This window comes from Canis lupus, chromosome 38 (assembly GCF_048164855.1).
Source record: "Canis lupus baileyi chromosome 38, mCanLup2.hap1, whole genome shotgun sequence".
In the NCBI taxonomy this organism is placed as follows: domain Eukaryota; kingdom Metazoa; phylum Chordata; class Mammalia; order Carnivora; family Canidae; genus Canis; species Canis lupus.
Genome location: NC_132875.1, coordinates 14327731 through 14347828, shown reverse-complemented (window position 1 = coordinate 14347828; position 20098 = coordinate 14327731). Strand labels below are relative to the sequence as shown.

General features: G+C 31.9%; 1 protein-coding gene across 1 annotated transcript in view; it reads right to left on the bottom strand.

The window, feature by feature from the left end:
- The window catches only part of LOC140626765 (uncharacterized), a 441573-nt gene that overhangs the window by 115711 nt on the left and 305764 nt on the right, over positions 1 to 20098 (bottom strand). The window lies entirely within an intron of this gene.

Below are 20098 nucleotides of genomic sequence, written 5' to 3'. Positions count from 1 at the left end.
AATTTCTTAAATAGCCTAAAATGGAATTTCTGACACAAATATATCGTGGACAAAATTGTTTATGCAGAAAATATAATATGTAAATTGTTGCATGATATCAAAAGCTACTTGAATAAAGCCTAGGCCTTAAAGAATATGATATAATATAAAATGTGTATATATATATATATATATGTGTGTGTGTGTGTAAATAGATACATGCACATATAGACTATAGATGTATACACACACACACAACATACAATACATGTGCATACAGAGTTTAAAAGGCAATACATTTTAGAATTAGAACCTGGAAGCTCTCATGAGGGCTTATGATAACCAGGGAAAGAGAGTCACTGCATTGTATAACCTGGAGAATAAGGCTGGGAGAATGATGTGAAATAATCTGAGCAAAATTTACTATTTTAACACTATGCCAAAAATTATCTATTTGCAGTTTCAATAATTGACTGATTCTTTTTCTTATTTAGGACAGAAGTTGGGCCCAAACTTCGTGTATTCCGGCTTCTCCATTTCAGTGTTCCTAGATGAATGACTGTACCTCTCTCGGCTTCTCTTACCCAAATCAACTCCTCAAACCTCATCCTACTGTTCTTGAAACAATCTGGTTCCGTATTCCCTTTATTTTAAGCCATACTATATTTAGAGTTTTGGTACAAAACTAGAAAAGTGTTTGTCATATTTTATGTGACATATTTCTACGTTTATTACAACTTGATATAATGATATAACATGCAAAGGTTAAGAGAAAGAAACATAATAACAAATATTTTGATACTGATCTTGATCTTGGGATTTGCAATGAATATGTATTCATTTAACTTATTTTGCTGTTTCAAGATTCAATAATAAATTAATAAGCATGTAAGTAAATCTAGTACAGCATTTGTAAACCAAACCAAACAAAACCTAATACCATTGCTATTAACAATAATAGGACTTCTTTCTGAGCCTCACCACATTATACACACTGAAAAATTTTCACTCAGTAGAGTAAGTGTAGTATACATAATGAGCTTATTTTGACCAACTTGGTATTGTTAGGATTCTATTCTCCATCTATTTATTGCAAAAAATCTAGAGTCAGTTTTGTTACACTTCTACTGGACATATTAGAGGTTTACATTTTGAGAAAGAAAACAAGTAATGAATTTAAGAAACACTTAGCTAAACCATATCAGGAGAGCTTGGCAATGCTCCCTCGTAAGATGCATCATCTTCCTCCACTGGGTTTGTTTTTTTCTATTTTTTCTAACTATACTTAAATTTCTACCAGAATGGAAACCCATCCTTGAAACCCTGAAGTGTATGGACATGCATTTTCTTCTCCTAGACTTCTAATTTGGCTATTGACAATGTTCCAATCTGGAAGTCTCATAAAATAATGTTATTATACATTCATTCGTAAGAACTAGTTTTTCAAAAGATCTCACTAGGTCAGTGTCCCTAGAGACAGATGCTGGAACAGAGGGTAATAAGTTCACAGGATTTACTTGGCCCTTTTATTTAGACTATCATATATATTCTTTTTATCTAGATTATGCCCACCACTCTCAGCTTTGCCTTTCTAGCATGTCTTCCAGATTATACTCTTTGGCAAACCATTATAAACTCAAGAATTATGATTAGGTTTATCATATAATTCATTATTCAGAATAAGATACTTTTGGAAGTTAAAGGAAGCCATCTTAAGTATTGTGCCAGGGCAACACATTCACATGTGGACTGAACCAGGCGAACAAGATTGTATAAATACTTAGTTAAAACACATGTTAACATTTTTTCGTCTGTATCAGTACAACTTATTACAAACTTCTCAGACATTTCATATCTACTTTGCCCAGAAGTTTCAAATCTCTTCAAGGAATAAAAAATTTGCAGTTTTGAATTTCTCTTCTTTTCCTACCATATATACATTGTCAAAGTCAACTTCCTCTTTTCATTCAGTTATTGACATATTTGATGGATGACTTATTAAGAAATGCAATGGCAATGGGAGAAATGGGAATGGTTAATAACATGTTTGCTTGGGACTTTCTCCTTTTACTGTAAAACATATCAACTACAAAATTAAAAACATGAACTGCGTTTTACATGCTTTCTTATATATAATTCAAAAACATTAAAGTTTGTTTTTTATTGAATTACATAGGATACAAAACTAGTCTACCTGCATATAAAACGAGGTAGGAAAAAAGATTTTCTGTGGACCACTACACTTCTAATAATGCATTATTTGTTTATGCTATGTCTACTTTTAGATGCAAGACTTGTGTATTGCATTATTTTGTTAGCAAAATTATTCTCTTGTGAAAATGTTGAAATATTTAAATTCAGGATGATGAAATAAGAGAGATGATGATCAAGCTATTAAGTGTCTTCACTGAATTTCATAAAAGAAAAGAGTAGGGTGCTAAGATCTCAAGTGCTGTGGTCAAAGGCAATCAGTGTTAAATCCATGAAATATTAATAAAGTCCTCATCTGATTTTTATTCCATGGGTTTTTTTTTTCATTTTTTTTCAAATACAGTTGCATCTTTTTTTTTTTAGTAAAGAAAGAAGTTAATTGAATTTAATTGAGATTAGATGGTTGAGTGAATGGAATAGAGATACAGGTAGAGGATGAGCAAAAAAGAGAGAGGGAAATGCATTTATGGTCTGTTTTATAAATTAACATTTACAGCTCCAAAGGAACAAAGAAAAGGTAACTAACAACTGTGGGACTACTTTGGCATTTGTATTATCTTAAAAACCTATTTCTATTCAGAATAAAAAAAACTGAAAAAATCTAAATGGTTTCCAAGCTTTGCTAAAATTAAGAAATGATCACATTATAATTTGTTATAATTGAGTAATAATTAAAGATTATTTACCTTCAAACAAATAAACAATCAAATCCTTAGAATTAGTGAGTTTGGTGGTTCTCAAGCAATTGGATTGCTAAATAACACTAGTCAGGGTATCACTCAAGAAATATGACATTCTGTTTTTTACGTATCCCATATGCTTTCCAAAATGTTTAATGTCATATAAATATAACTAAAACATGTTTAATATTATGCTTTTAACACTTTCTTTTATATAACTATGCAGTATTGAATTTATAATTATAGGAAATGCCAAATGAACACACTGAATATTGCAAAAATCAATCATTGCAATGACTAAATTTTAAAACTGAAATCAACAAAAGAGAGTTTTGGCAAAGATAAACTAAATAAAGACATTGTATTTGTATAAGCTGATATGAAATGCCAACTCTCTGAGTCTGAATTTCTGTAAGTTTGTGAACATTAGCATATTTGTTTAAAGACACTATCTATTTAAATATAGCCGTCTAGTTGCTAATGCAGTTATTACTACTCTGTAGACATAACTGTATGCTTATAAATTTTCATATTCAAAAATATAAATTTTAGAAAGAAAGAAGATGCACATAAATATATGTGCTTTTGAAAAATGGAAAAATAAAAAAAAGAAAAATGGAAAAAGAAACCAACAAAGTTAACATAACAGTTACTTATCAGGATGGAAGGAAACAAGATGAAGAGGACAAGAATAGAAACTAGACTTTCCTACATTCACCACATTTTGTAGATTTAATTTCACAAGCAGGCAAATGTTTTATATAATAATTACTCAATATGACAATTTAAAAAGTAATTCCTAAAAATCAAAAGCTAAATAAAAAATGAACAAAATGTTTCTTTTTATTGAAAGATTTTTTTCATTTATTCATGAGAAACACAGGGAGAGAAGCAGAGGCACACAAGCTCCCATGGGGAGCCTGATGCAGGACTCCATCCCAGGACCCCTGGATCATGCAATGTGAGCCAAAGGCCGATGCTCAACCATTGAGCCAACCAGGCGTCTGGAACAAAATGTTTTTAAGCTGTATTCTACAGTCCATCCTACATGATGAAGAATTATTTAAAAATTGACTTTATTTTTTTTCTTTAATAATTTCAAGTCTTAATTTAAATTTTAGTTAAGATACAGTGTAATATTAGTTTCAGGGGTAGAATTTAGTGATTGATCACTTATATGTAATACCTGGTGCTCATTACAACAAGTGCCTTCCTTAATAACCCATCACCCCTTTAGCTCATCCCCCTACCCACCTCCCCTCTCTCAGTTTGTTCTCTATTGTTAAGAGTCTCTTATGGTTTGCCTCCCTCTATTTCTTTTTTTCCCCTTTCCCCTACATTCATCCATGCTGTTTCTTAAATGCAACAACATGGCTGAAGCTAGAATGTATTATGCTATGTAAAATAAGTCAGTCAGAGAAAGAGAGATACCATATGATTTTACTCATGAAATTTAAGAAAAAAAATTGACTTTAAATCCAATGATTTCATTGTACTTTCCTAGTGAAAACAAATGTACCATAAGTACCAAGAGAGCCTGAAAAAAAATTGAAACTATTTTAAGTGATTAGTGTTATTAATAATGTTTTCTTCTGAAACTAGTAACATACATAAATGTATATATCAACAAGTTGAAACAAATAATTCATCATGTTAAGAGCCAAGATGTTTACCTTCAGGTAAAATATATGCAATTATAAAAAAAGTTAAAAACAAGCAAAAATCCTAAATTCTTATTTGAATTTCAAATATTATTTCTACTCACCAGCTAACATAGTAACACACACACATACATACACACACACACACTTTGTAGTTCTATTCATTAAAAATATGGAGAAACAACAGAACAACAGTAGGATGAACAGCTTATATTGTGGTCTCTAAATATAATTTACACTAAAAGCATTTTTTAATGTAAAGACTAATTTGAGGACTGAGACAGAAAAGTGCAAAATGAAAGAAGGGCATATTGTCATACTAGAGTAACAGAAAGTTATCAAAGACTGTTATTATTATGGGGGAAAACAGGTTCAGAGTTATAGATAGTTGTTAAAGTTAAGTAAGAGCTAATGTAGGCCAATTTGAAGAAGTTTCCACAGGTCAAAACTGGATATTTATACACCAATAAGAAATATATCTGACAGAGAATTAAAAATAGCAAAAACATTATTAAGAATATCAAAAATAAAAACAAAATTAGAACTGAAAAAAAAAGAAAAATAAATTCTTATTGATTTCCAGTAGAGAATGCTAAAGAATAAAATTTTTATTTTATAAACTACTCAGTCTGTTTAAAAAATATTCAAGTATTTAACATGATTTTCATGTGTAAACTATCTTCTAATAAGTTACCTATTTGATGACATGAAACTTCTCATTTTGAAAGTATTCCAGGTAACAAATGAGGAAGAAATCTTGGGATAATAAAAGTACCATTTGCAACACGAAATGAAGTAATGGATTTAGGCAATGGTTATCACTAACTGCTAACATCAAAAAAAGTGACTTTCAGTGAAACAACAATAAGAAACATACACCATCACATAGAATGCAGTCTTGCTGAAAAACTGAAACAGAATCTGGTCCAATTTCTAAATCTATCTACTTGTTTATAGGAAAAACAAGGGAGAGTGGAGCATGTTGGATAACATCTTGGGTATGCATCCAGTGAAATCGAGATCACTTGGCATTTATATGTTACATCCACATTTCTTTGGGAAAAGAAAATCACATGGCCAAACACAATGATTTCATACAGGCAGCTACATTTGATCCACAGGAAGGGCATTTGTGTTCTAGGAATAATAAATAATTATAAACAATATTTTCTACCACAGGGCCTTTCATTTCTGGTCATGGCACCATCTTGACTAGAATTCATTTAGATTTACTCCAAAAAAGACAAATCAAATCTACACATCTATAAAATATCAAATTTCATGGTAGCTATTGAACCAAGAAGGAACATTATCTTTCAAAATACTCCAATGTTTCTCAAAATGAGTGATATAAAAATCACATTGGAAGCTGAGATATGATTCTCTGGTGATAGAATATTTTACAAATTAAGAATATTGTGCAGATGGCATTGAGAATCATAACTTTTTTTAGAAGAGAAAATGAAAATTTGTAAATGAGTACTTTTTTTTTCTGAGCTGAGGAATAGCTTAAATGAACATAGAAGAGCATAAAGAACTTAGCAAAATTTAAAAAATAAATAAATAAAGGTAGACCATTAGCCTAAAGTTCCATGAACTTTCTGAGTATGAGTATAAAAATATCTGAAGTATTTAGACAAAATTAAGTTGTTAAAAAGTAAAAAAAAAAAAAAAAAAGTTGTTAAAAAGTATGAAAATCAGAGGAATATGGATTTATCTGCAACATTGAAAGATGGAAGACCATAGAATAAAATGCTCCACTTATTGAAAGAAAAGAGTTAAATTCAAGGATCCTATATCTAAGGAAAATGGTATTTAAATGTTAGCATGATATGAAGATATTTTGGAAATGCAAGAACTCTGAAAGGATACCATCCTAAGCAAATGCTCAAGAAATCACTGTAAATAAATGAAAGTGAAAGCAGAAAAAAAAGCTTTATAGAGCTGTGATACATGGAATTGGTCTGGATCTAAGTGAGGAAGCAGATACAAGCAGAAATTATTATCTTGAATTGCAATGATTCTTTAGAATTTCCCCAAATTTTCTGTCATTTCAGTAATAGAATATAAAGCCATTTATAGGATACAGGAGTAAATTGTTTTCATAGGATTGCTTTTACATTGAAAACTTTACCCAAAGTAACTTGCAATGCAAGCTAATATGAAATTTCTGTTGTATATCAGATAGGTGCTCAATTAATTCTCACTTTCTACCCTTGTCCTTAGATTATAAATTGTCATTGGCAAGTGAATCATTTTTTTTTCCTAGTGGGTGGTTTTTCTGCAGATTTCTATTTTATGCTAAAGGAGAAAGCTATTGTAGACAAATCCATCTTTTAATGTATATCATAACTCAAATAACTGTTACTAGTTTGGCCATTAATATAATATGTTATTACTTATGGGACAGATAAAAACTATGCACCTAGGTCAGATGAAGACAGAAAGTAGTGAATAAATTGTAAAAAGAAAGGTTACACACAAGATGAAGTTCTTCAACATATTTGTCAAGAAACTTAAAAAAAAAGGAAATAAGCTCATAAAATTCTCTTGGGAAAAAAAGCATAATGAAGGAGTATATTTGAACTATATATCCTTTAACATGTTATTTTAAAAGAAAGCCAAAAGCAAGTATAGACTTTTCTATAATTATGGTCCTTTACTTTATAACATGAAAATGCCAATTTTAAGATATAAAAATAATTAGAATCTGTGTGATATTATGTAAAATTTATATATTGTATGCTCACTTTTTATTCAATTTGGCATATAACAAATACTATTTAGATTCAATATGAAGGAGAAATAAGAAACACAAGGCAAAAAAAATAACTTGATTAAATCCAAATCCTAAAGGTATTAATCTTATATTAAATTATAAATTAAAATAAAATATTATTAAAATAGTATTTCCAATACATTATAAAATGCAGAAATAAATGATGAATACTTACCCATACCTATCTTTGAGAACTATCAGCAGATTTCTGTGCAGAATTATTACCCTACACTGATGGTTGCAAGAGACCAATGAGTGACAGAAAGAGAATTCAAATCAACAAAAATGAAACTCTGCAATGTACTGTGGATTCAAAGAAGACATTTCTTTCTATTTATATATCCAAACTGACTTTCTCAATCAAACTTCCATTCTGCCACTCTCTCAAGCCCCATTTCTAAGATTTACTTCTGTTGTATATCTCAAGCCAAAATAACAAAGTATTCACAGTGATTTTTCATAACACTACCACTAGAGAAGAGTATTAGATACTAACCTCAAATATGTGTAAAATTTTATGAAGAGATACGTAAAATTTTAGAAACATACATCCATTGATTTTATAACATGAAAGATATACTTCCCTCCAAAAATGTTATATTACAGCTGATATTATTTTATAAAATATCATAGCATGAACACGAGTTCTATCTAAGACACCAAAAGGCAAGAGTTCTCAGTAAACTTTTCTATATGCCCTAGAAGTTGTCATTCTGAAAATGGAATAAAAATGTCTCTGTTGAAAATTGATGGAAAGAATACTTGTTCAGATAGTCTTAGAACTATTCAACTCATCCTCAGGTAATTGATAATTTATTATATTTTATTTTTATACCTCCTGACCTATCCACAATTTTAAATAGAGAATTAGTCATAGAACCTAACTTGAATTCAATTAGTCATATGAGAAATAAAAAAGAATTAGACTTAAAAAAATAAAAGAATTAGACTTTATAAAAAATGTCTAATGTGTAATAGATACATGTTTTTCAAAAAGACCCAAAATAAATTATAATATGGTGTTTTATTTTTACTGTAACAATTTATTTTTAAAGCTTCTTTTAAGAACTTTGTTTTTTCACAGTAGTTTTAAGTTCACAGCAAAACTGAGAAGGTATAGAGATGTCCCATAGATGTCCTAACCCCACTCATATACAGCCTCTCCCATTAACAGCATTCACCCCAGAGTGGTACATTTGTTACAAGTAATGAATCTATATTGACACATCATAATCACCCCAAATCCACAGTTTGCTTTAGGATTCATTCTTGGTGCTATACATTCTATGAGGTTGGCCAAATGTATAAATAATATGCATCTGCCATTATAGTATCAAACATGAGCATTTTCACCGCCCTAAAATTTCTCTGTGTTCTGTCTACTTTTTGCCCACCCCACTCCAACTCCTGGCAACCAATGATTTTTTTACTATCTATAGTTTTGTCTTTTTCAGAATACCATATATGTATTTTCAAGTGTTTTCAAGTTGACTTCTTTCACTTGGTAATATGAGTTTAAGTTTCCTCTATGTCTTTTTGTGGCACGATAGCTTATTTCTCCTGAGTGCTGAATAATATTCCATTCTCTGAAAGTACCACAAGTTATTTATCCATTTACATCCAGAGGAGGTACAAGGAGAGCCTCGCGATGCTATGCCTGGCACCTTTCTGTCCCAGAAAAGCAATTGCAGGACATGCACACAGTGGCAGGAGTCTATTGTGGTGCATAGCAAAAAGCTGTGACCAAGTTATCTGCCCCCTGCTAGAGCCTCTGTCCCCTGCTGTTGAATGGCTGTTCAGTGGCTCCCAGTGGGCTTTTTATCCTTGGAGAAGCAAAATAGGCTCTTCCAAATGTAGTCCAGGAAGGAGAGTGATCTCTCTTAGTGCAACCCAGGAAGTTCCCTCAGAGTGTTGTGTGGACCCTAAATGATGCTGTCTCTCCCACTCTCTCCCTCTCTCCCAGACTTTGCTCCATGAAACGTGTTCCCTCTCCTTTGTGGCACCAGGGCTTTTCTCTTCCCCAGTTCATGGCTACAAACCTTGCATCTGTCACATTATCTCCTTCCAATTGTGCAAACTGTTTTCGTAATCCTCAGATTGATTTCCTAGTTGTTCAAAATGATCTGATGTTGACCTAGCTGTGTTCGGGGAGGAAGCAAGCTCAAGGTCCCCCTACCACTCAGGTCTCTAAACTCCTCTCCACCCCTGTCAGAATGCATTTGGAAAGTGTGTAGATTTAGTTTACTTAGTGAGTAAGAAGAGGAAGGATCAATGAAACAAAAAGCAAAAATGACATTATTTTGCTTTTATTTTGAATATTAATACTTTACAGGAAATAGTACATATTCAACAATGATACATGTCACGAGGATTTTTTTTAAACTCTACAATATTTTATCTTAAGATTATTTGTTGAAACCTCATAAACTGTTCCTAACAATATTTCCATTAGTTTCACTCAGAAATATATCAAACATTTCCAGGAGCAATTCTTGGGCAGATATCTAATATCATAATATTAGAAAATGAGTTCCTATTTCTTATTTTAAAAAATGGTATAAAAAAGGTATGGTAAGTTTGGGAAAAATGAATATGACTTTACTGAAAGTATTGCGGTAACTTAATAGTACGATTTCACAGTAATTCTGTAAAATATTAGTAAAATACTGCTAGTTCTTTAAAATCTTGTTTATAGTAACCTATATTTTATTTAATCACTGTAATATAGAAATCATTCTATTCCTTTTTTTTTTTTGCTCAAAGGGAGCATATAATTCAGATTCAACTTTTTAAATCAGCACATTAACTTAAATTTAAATTTCCTGTTATTTTTGCTACTTATCTCTTATTCCTATATCTTCAGTTCCCTAAAGAGGAAGTTTTGTTTTCTTTCTCTGTTGAAATTACAAAGAATATGAATTTTACCTCAATGGAGTTCATAATTTATGACATTTGTTATATTTTGTTTAGGTTCTCATAAGAAGCACATGACAATATAATAATGAGTCACTGAAATCTACGATGGTTTAAGTGGTTTGTGTGTGATAGAATAAGCACAGAACATATTTCACAGTACAATTCTCTAAAATTTTATTAACACATTAAACTGCTAATGAAACAGTATACAAGGAAAAATTATTCTGGGTTTATTATTTCCACTTTAGGTGGTATTTATGATATTCCCTGTAGGCTTGGAGAAGAAAAAAACACAATTTTAATGAAAGGTAAAATTGGAAACATAAACTAGTCATGTGATAAAGAACTGCTTTACTTGTTGACTTTCCAGATAAATCAGAGGTCTATGGCAACAGAACCCAAGAGCGAGATGAGTGCAATATAGTGTTATTTCTTTTGTTAAAGGAGTAGTGTTGGCTTGTTAATAATGGAGAGAATGGTATCTTGCAAGCTGACCAGTCAAGCAGTGAAGAAAAATGACTCAATACATTTAAAAAATCTGTGCAGTTTCCCTCCAATTATTTTTTAATGTGTCTTTTGACAAATTGTCAGGAGAGAAAGTTAGCAGACTTTACTTTTATGACCATTACATTTTGCATCCTGTCAAGTGATGAGTAGTATGGCTCTGAATAGGATGAGTGCAGTGAAGAAAAGTTCTGCTAGGGAGAATTTATGATGACAGGGCACGTATTTTTCTGACAGAAAGCAAATGTGAATGGTGGTATGAATCAGAATTAAAATGTCTTCACAGTGCATATGAACAATATGAACTACCTTTGGAAACAGGATTTGAATAGAAAGGAAATACAATAATTAAAATATTTAGAAGCATAAATGTCTAAAAGCCTGTTGATTTTCAGAACAATTTAATTTACCTTTAGAGAAATCTTTATACTTAATCATAAAAGATTTTACATATACACACAAAAACATATATACACACACATATACAAAAATACACACACAAAAGTACATTTAAATATTGATTTCAGAATATAATTAACTATGATATAAATTATGGTATTTTGGCTGACAGGAGAAAGACGTTAAATTTATAGAAAACATATTTACAAACACTTATGAGTTTTGCCCTTATATGTCAGATTGCATTGACTGTTATTTGAAAAGATAAGTAAAATAGTAATTTACAAGTAACAGGAATGCGATCATAAATACAATAAATAGAATGTGGCCACTTTTCATATATCAAATCTATTAGATACTGATGGCATGGTTTTTGTTTTCTTTTTTGCAGCTAAAACTTTCCAGTTTGTGTCTTTCTTATTTCTTATTTATGTAAAATTCCAGGGCTAACTGCAGTGATAACTTCTTATTCATTATTTTATAACTCCAACCTATCTTACAAAAAATATTAAAGTACTTTCTCATCAAAATATATCCTTTCTAAAAATATATATATATATCCTTTCTGAAGATTTCATAGTGATTCTTAATGCCTATAAATGTTACCTAAATTCTTATAGGACTTAGAGTTTTCTACAAAATATTTCAATTCTGACCATACTTTATCCATCTCTATTTAATGCCTTCATCCTAAATAACTATTACAATCATAAAAATTTGATTATATTGCCATATAAAATATAACAATATGTGATATGCTATAGACTTTGTGTAAACCATTTAAAATGTAGAAAAATGTATATGCTTGGATATTTTATCAATTATTATTTGTAAGAGAAATATAAATTGAAGTGCATATATTAAATAATTGTTGCATAGCTATGTATGTGATGTGGGTAGAAACAAAAAAAAACCTCTGAAAAACATAAAAACAATTTTATTTCAAAACATTGATTATATCAATGAATAAAAGATATATACATATATATTTCTAATACATATGTTATATATATTATATATGCTATATATATTATACATACATATATATATATTAGAAACATCAAAAACTAGTGAAAATAAGATCAAAGTTTTGTTGACTAGTGGAAGTCTACTCCTTTACTATCTTTGGGAAAAAAAATGAGTGACTCGGGACAACTGGTGGCTCAGTGATTGAGCATCTGCATTTGGCTCATGGCATGATCTCGGGGTCCTGGGTTGAGTCCCACATCAGGCTCCCCTCTGCCTAAGTCTCTGCCTCTCTGTCTGTGTCTCTCATGAATAAATAAATAAAATCTGTAAAAGAAACAGAAGAAGAAAGAAAGAAAAAGAAGAAAGAAAGAAAGAAGAAAGAAAGAAAAGAAAGAAGAAAGAAAGAAAGAAAAAGAAAGAAAGAAAAAAAGAAAGAAAGAAAGAAAAAGAAGAAGAAGAAAGAAAGAAAGAAAGAAAGAAAGAAAGAAAGAAAGAAAGAAGAAAGAAAAAGAAAGAATAAGAAGGAAAGCAAGCAAGCAAGCGATTGGCTCAATTCTAGGCTTTTTTTTTTTTTTTTCTTACTCAAAAGTGTTTTATATTCCAAAGAGAAAACATCTAAATGTCTTAGTTAATTCACATGACTGAGGGCAGTGGGAGAGGAGGGAGTGGATTGTAAGTTTGATGGACCCTTCCATCCATGCAACAAACAAGTTAATGCACAAAAGGAAATTTGGGATACTCCTAAAGAAGAAAAGGTTTCTGGGAAGGCAAAAATGGAAATATGAGATGCATATTAAATATAAATAGTACTAAAATAAATTATACAATGCTAATTTAAGATAGCCTGCTATGTGGAATGTGCTAAAGCTGCAAGCTGATAACACTAGGATTTCTGGAAAACCACTGGAGCTACACAGATTTCCACATCAAATAACTAAGTGCATAGTACATTATCATTTTTCACAATTTGGAGAATTCTCTTTAACTGGAAAAGTTCAAACTAGTGGATGGCCATGAAGAACCATTTATAATAGCTAATATTTTAAAAATTCTAAATACATATTCAGCACAACATTAAATCATTTTATAAGCATTTTCTCATGTAGTCTTCACAGAAATTCTATGAGATAGGGTTATTACTCTGCCCATTTTGCAAATGATGATCTTAAATTCAAAGCGGTTAATTTTCTTTTGATTATGTAGCTAGAAAGTAATGGGATTCATGTTGAAATCCTGTTCAATCTGAATCAAATGACTTGACCTAATTCCTATTTTGCACAAACGAGAAAATGAAGTCCCTTTTTCAGAAAAGCTCAACATAAAGATGCAACTCTGGCTCCCTATCCAGAAATGCAATTTCACAATTTCAGTAATCATTTTCTATTATCATAACTCACAGTGACCTCCAGGGTACTAAAAAGAAAAATTTAAATATTTTAAAAATACAAATACAGTTTTTAAAAATAAATATTATCCTTGAATTCAAATAAAAAAAAAATAGTATATAAGTAGAAGAGGATCCTACCCAGGCAATCTGTTTTGTTTTGTTTTCATGACTTTGAGCCCATAGCCTTATGAACTAGTACAGCTAAATAGTGATCCAAGATCATTGACTTATTACATTCTCAGTATTTGAACTTTAGGAACTAAAGCTGCTTACTTATAAGATGGAACAAATATGGGTACAAAATAATGTTTTATATTAAAATAAAAACTAACTTTTTTTTTCTATTGCATCAATAAAATCCAAATACTTTTTCCAGTTCCAGTATTATTACATCCTATTATAGCTTTTGACGCAGTCAAGATTTTAAGAACAAAGCCATTTTGTACATGGGACATTGAAAAAGAGAAATAAAATAGGCCATAAGTCAATGTGGTATATTGAGCAATGCAAGGACTTTGAAAATGGGTAGATAGCTTTTTGTCCTGACAACAACTCATAAATCCTGTGCAAGTTAATTTTGACTTTCTGGTTCTGGGTGTTCTTATCTCTAATATCGAAATGAAGATGGACACCTCAACATGTATTAGTGCAGATTGAATGGTTTTATCATTGTAATTATTATCAGACAAACAGAATTGATTAGAGTTGTCAGAATAAATTCTGGGTATTTCTCTCACACTTGGCCATGTCAGATATTATAACAAAATGTGAGGCCTCCCTATTTTTTTAAGAAAGTGGAATTCCATCATACTTTATTACTAAAATTTTCCACTTTGTTGACTTAGTGTATGTTATAGAATAGTCACGCTCATTATTCTGAGATTATCTCAAAACTTTTATTTTAAGGTTACTTTTATTTCATTTTATCCATCAGTTTTATTTTAAATAATACTGAGAAAAAGAGCAAATTATAGATTTAAAAGTTTGAGGGATGTCCTTGGTTTCTTGGATATCACAAAGAAGAAAAATTAGAGAGACAATTTTGAAGATTTTTATGTTTTATACATCATATATGTATAAAATCGTATGTGTGTATAATGTGTACTGTACTAGGTTTTGAAGCTCTGTGTCTAAAATCTTAAAAGCTCAGAAAATATTTTTCAGAATTTCTTAAAAGAGTAAAAATATATATAATTATGTAGATATATATAGTCAAAGCTTCATGTACTTTTAAAATAAACATGGGATTTATTATTCATTTTAAAAAATAATAATTCATATTTAATTTAAAAGTGCAGATCTAGTTACAGAAAAACCCTAGAGATTTCTAAGAGAGTATATGTACATTAAATACATTAATATATACACAAATATGTCAGCTAAGAACTAATACTTGTTTAGAAACAAACAAATAATGGATAAATTAATTTTCAAATAATCAAAATATAATAAACTTGAGAGAGACATACATCTCAGACAAATAAACATATTTATTCAGTTATTGAATTCACCAAAAACAATAAAATACATTTTTCTCAGTTTGATCTCTGGTTTTTGCAAGAAAACAAACTTTTTTGGTCATGTCATCACAGTTGTGTTAGTAAGCACCAATCATCTATGTAAAACGTACATCCAATAGCAGATCACCTCAGGATGGAAATCCCTGACCTCACTATCAAAGGTAAAAAAATTATTTTCTGAAGTTCATGTTACCTTACAAACAAAGCCAATTTGGTGGCCATGTGACCTAGGCACTTCCATGGAACCCTTTTCAGAAGGGCCCCGTGCATGTCCTAAGGCTTTGTTGCTGAAGTGTTGAAATGACAAATGACATATCTTATTTCAGCTTTATTAAAAGCAGAACAAAATAATTTTAAAACAGAGCAAATGATTAAAGACATCCTTTGGAAAAGAGCCATTGGTAAAACTACATATTTATATACTCGATACTTTGGCACATTGCTCAAAGCTATATGATTATAAAGCTTATTGGAAAGATTTTTATAGAAATCTAACATCAAAATATGTATCTGATTTTGCTTGCTTAGAAGGAAAAACAAAAGTACTTTTATGACCTAAGGGAACATATGTGTAACAGGAAAAATTAGCTATTGATATTTCAGATTAAGATCAAAATCATTTATTTATGATATAGTTCTACCCTCTTAAGAATTAGGATATGTGAAGTCCTAGCCTCAGCAATCAGGCAACAAAAAGAAATAAAAAGCATTCAAATTGACAAAGAAGAAGTCAAACTCTCCCTCTCCGCAGATGACATCATACTGTACATAGAAAACCCAAAAGAATCCACCCAAGATTGCTAGAACTCATACAGCAATTCGGTAGCGTGGCAGGATACAAAATCAATGCCCCGAAGTCAGTGGCATTTCTATACACTAACAATGAGACTGAAGAAAGAGAAATTAAGGAGTCAATCCCATTTACAATTGCACCCAAAAGCTTAAGATACCTAGGAATAAACCTAACCAAAGAGGTAAAGGATCTATACCCTAAAAACTACAGAACACTTCTGAAGGAAATTGAGGAAGACACAAAGAGATGGAAAAATATTCCATGCTCATGGATTGGCAGAATTAATATTGTGAAAATGTTAATGTTACCCAAGGCAATTTACACATTTAATGCAATCCCTATCAAAATACCATGGACTTTCTTCAGAGAGTTAGAACAAATTATTTTAAGATATGTGTGGAATCAGCAAAGACCCCGAATAGCCAGGGGAATTTTAAAAAAAGAAAACCATATCTGGGGGCATCACAATGCCAGATTTCAGGTTGTACTACAAAGCTGTGGTCATTAGGACAGTGTGGTACTGGCACAAAAACAGACACATAGATCAATGGAACAGAATAGAGAACCCAGAAGTGGACCCTCAACTTTATGGTCAACTAATATTCGACAAAGCAGGAAAGACTATCCACTGGAAAAAAAAAAAAGACAGTCTCTTCAATAAATGGTGCTGGGAAAATTGGACAGCCATGTGCAGAAGAATGAAACTAGACCATTCTCTTACACCACACACAAAGATAAACTGAAAATGGATAAAAGATCTAAATGTGAGATAGGATTCCATCAAAACCCTAGAGGAGAACACAGGCAACACCCTTTTTGAACTTGGCCACAGCAACTTCTTGCAAGATACATCTTTGAAGGCAAGGGAAACAAAAGCAAAAATGAATTATTGGGACTAAGTCAAGATAAAAAGCTTCTGCACAGTAAAAGAAACAGTCAACAAAACTAAAAGACAACCTACAGAATGGGAGAAGATATTTGAAATGACGTATCAGATAAAGGGCTCGTATCCACGATCTATAAAGAACGTATTAAACTCAACACCAAAGAAACAAACAATCCAATCATGAAATGGGCAAAAGACATGAAGAGAAATCTCACAGAGGAAGACCTAGACATGGCCAACACACACATGAGAAAATGCTCTGCATCACTTGCCATCAGGGAAATACAAATCAAAACCACGATGAGATACCACCTCACACCAGTGAGAATGGGGAAAATTAACAAGACAGAAAATAACAAATGTTGGAGAGGATGTGGAGAAAGAGGAACCCTCTTATACGGTTGGTGGGAATGTGAACTGGTGCAGCCACTCTGGAAACCTGTGTGGAGGTTCTCAAAGAGTTAAAAATAGACCTGCCCTACGACCCAGCAATTGCCCTGCTGGGGATTTGCCCCAAAGATATAGATGCAGTGAAACGTGTAATTCCAACACCTGCACCCCAGTGTTTATAGCAGCAATGTCCACAATAGCCAAACTGTGGAAGGAGCCTCGGTGTCCATCAAAAGATGAATGGATAAAGAAGATGTGATCTAGCGGAATATTCCTCAGCCATTAGAAACGACAAATACCCACCATTTGCTTCAACATGGATGGAACTGGAGGGTATTATGCTGAGTGAAATAAGTCAATCAGAGGAGGCCAAACATTATATGGTCTCATTCATTTGGGGAATATAAAAAATAGTGGAAGGGAATAAAGGGGAAAAGGGAGAAAATGAGGGAAAATATCAGTGAGGGTACAGAACATGAGAAACACCTAACTCTGGGAAACAAACAAGGAGTAGTGTAAAGGGAGGTGGATGGGGGTTTGGGGTGACTGGGTGACAGGCACTGAGGGGGGCACTTGATGGGATGAGAACTGGGTGTTATGCTATATGTTGGCAAATTGAACCCCAATTAAAAAATAATAAATAAATAAATAAATAAATAAATAAATAAATAAATAAATAAAGCTATTTGTTTAAAAACCTTTATTTTTTTTACATGCTTTGGAAAGAGTGATATTGATGATATTTTGCAGCTGTTTGGTCATAAGCACAAAAGTTATAAGCTATCTTGAAGGCATGTCCAAAGGAAAAGGATTAGAGCAGGCAATACATAAATATAATATGCATGTTTTTAAGCTATAGTGATTATTAAGATTTCTTACTTATCCCCCTTATAAAGACATAAATATAAGTTTTCTGTAATAGTCCCAAGGTATCATTTCCAGATTGGTCTATTTCCTATATTCAGGCAGACTTAAATCTTTTGAAACTACTGGTTCTGCCAGAGGGACTTACCTGTTTTCACCCACTATGAAAATGTTTGTCTTGATAGACTCAGTAGGATATAATTTAGTCAGTGTAGGTAAGTACATAAAAATAACTAGAATAGTTTGTAAACTCATAATGTTGCCATGATGACAGGACTTCTTGAGAAAGACTGAACCACAGTTCAGTGTAAAAAAAAACTACATATATTTTACCATAAAACTTTCTTAACTATGCACATAATGATAAAGTATTTTAAATATTTACATGTACCAGATATTTTTTGAGTGCTTTGTACTGGTTAGCTCATTTTTTTTAAACCTTTCAAAAAATTTTGTAAGTAATATCTAATTCCAACATGTGGCTCAAACTCACAGCCCTGAGATCAAGATGACACACTCTACTGACTGAGCCAGCCAGGTGCCCCTGGTTAGTTGACTTAATCATTTCATACATGGAATAAAATCCCAGGCAGTTATAACAATGCTCTACTTCTGTAAGCAATTTTCAATATCTCTTCTGCAAGGACTTTTGAGAAAATTAGCTAGTGTATTAAGAAAATATAACTAGCTTTTTAAACTATTTTATTTATTTATTCATGAGAGACACAGAGAGAGGCAGAGACATAGGCATAGGGAGAAGCAGGCTTCCTATGGGGAGCCTGATGTGGGACTCCATCCCAGGACCCAAGGATCATGACCTGAGCCAAAGGCCGATGCTCAACCACTGAACCTCCCAGGTGCCCCTATAACTAGCTTTTTAAAAAAGATTTTATTTATTTGAGAGGGAGAGAGCATGAGCATAGGGAGGGGCAGAGGGACAAGTAGACCCCCCACTGAGCGGGGAGCCCAACATGGAGCTTGATCCCAGGGCTCTGACATTATGAACTGAGCCGAGGTGAGACATTTAGTTGACTGAGCCACTGATGTGCCCCATAGCTTTTTTTGGTGGAGAGGAGAGTATTAATTCCATTACTAAGAATCTCTCATTATATCACATGTACGTAAGTCTTCTCTTCCAGAATCATGGATTTTTATGACCTTTTATTATTTCAAACACTATATATTATATGTGTGTGTGTGTGTGTGTGTGTGTGTGTGTGTGAATTAGGCACTGTTATCTAAATTTTATATGTAAGAAAACTGAGGCTCTAAGTGTTTCAGTATTTTATGGACCTGGGCTTTAGATGTAAGTTTTGTCTGTCTCAATGGCCTTTGTTCTTAGATGGCCACACACACATCATTACATATATTAAAAGATCTAATGTTGCAATGGTAACTCATTAGCCTAGGCCAGAATGTATAATTGCTTCTTCAAATAATAAGAATTAAGGATAACAGATCATAGCATTATGGCATGAAAGCTACTGTCACTTATATGTGCAAGAGAGAATAATCAATTATGTTAGATTAATAAATAACATTACTAATTAATGTTAGGTTATTGAATTCTTTACAAGGCGTCTACCATGTACACTGTCACTAGTGGTTGATTTTTGAAAGATACACATTCCAGAATTCAAAAACAGAATAATATTTTATTCTGCTCAGATATTTAAGGTAGGCAGTGAATCTGGATGGTATCTTTGTATCCTTTAATACAGTTATAAGCAAACACCTATAATATGTCTTCCTTGCATTGCATTCTGGCCTTCCATTAGTTTTACTAGGACAGAGATGCCACCTGGCTGCATTAGGCCTACAAATTCAAGTTACTTTATTAAACTTATAGAAGATAATAAAATAGAAGCAAAGAAAGAAAGAAAGTAATCTGTCATCCAATTACTACTTTATTATTCCCTTACTAGTACAGTGACTCCACTTTCTTCTTGATGTCATCATTTATTTTCTTGATTCACATTCTATTTTGTTCTAAGTGAGGCAGGGGAGACTTAAGCCTTCCAAAGAGGTCAGGTTTAGGTATATGCTTCTATCCCCAATTAGACTACAGAGAGGCAGGACACATGTGCACACATGCATATGCACACAATTAATTTTTTCTGTAGGATAACATAGACATATCTTCATTTCAAAGGAAATTAT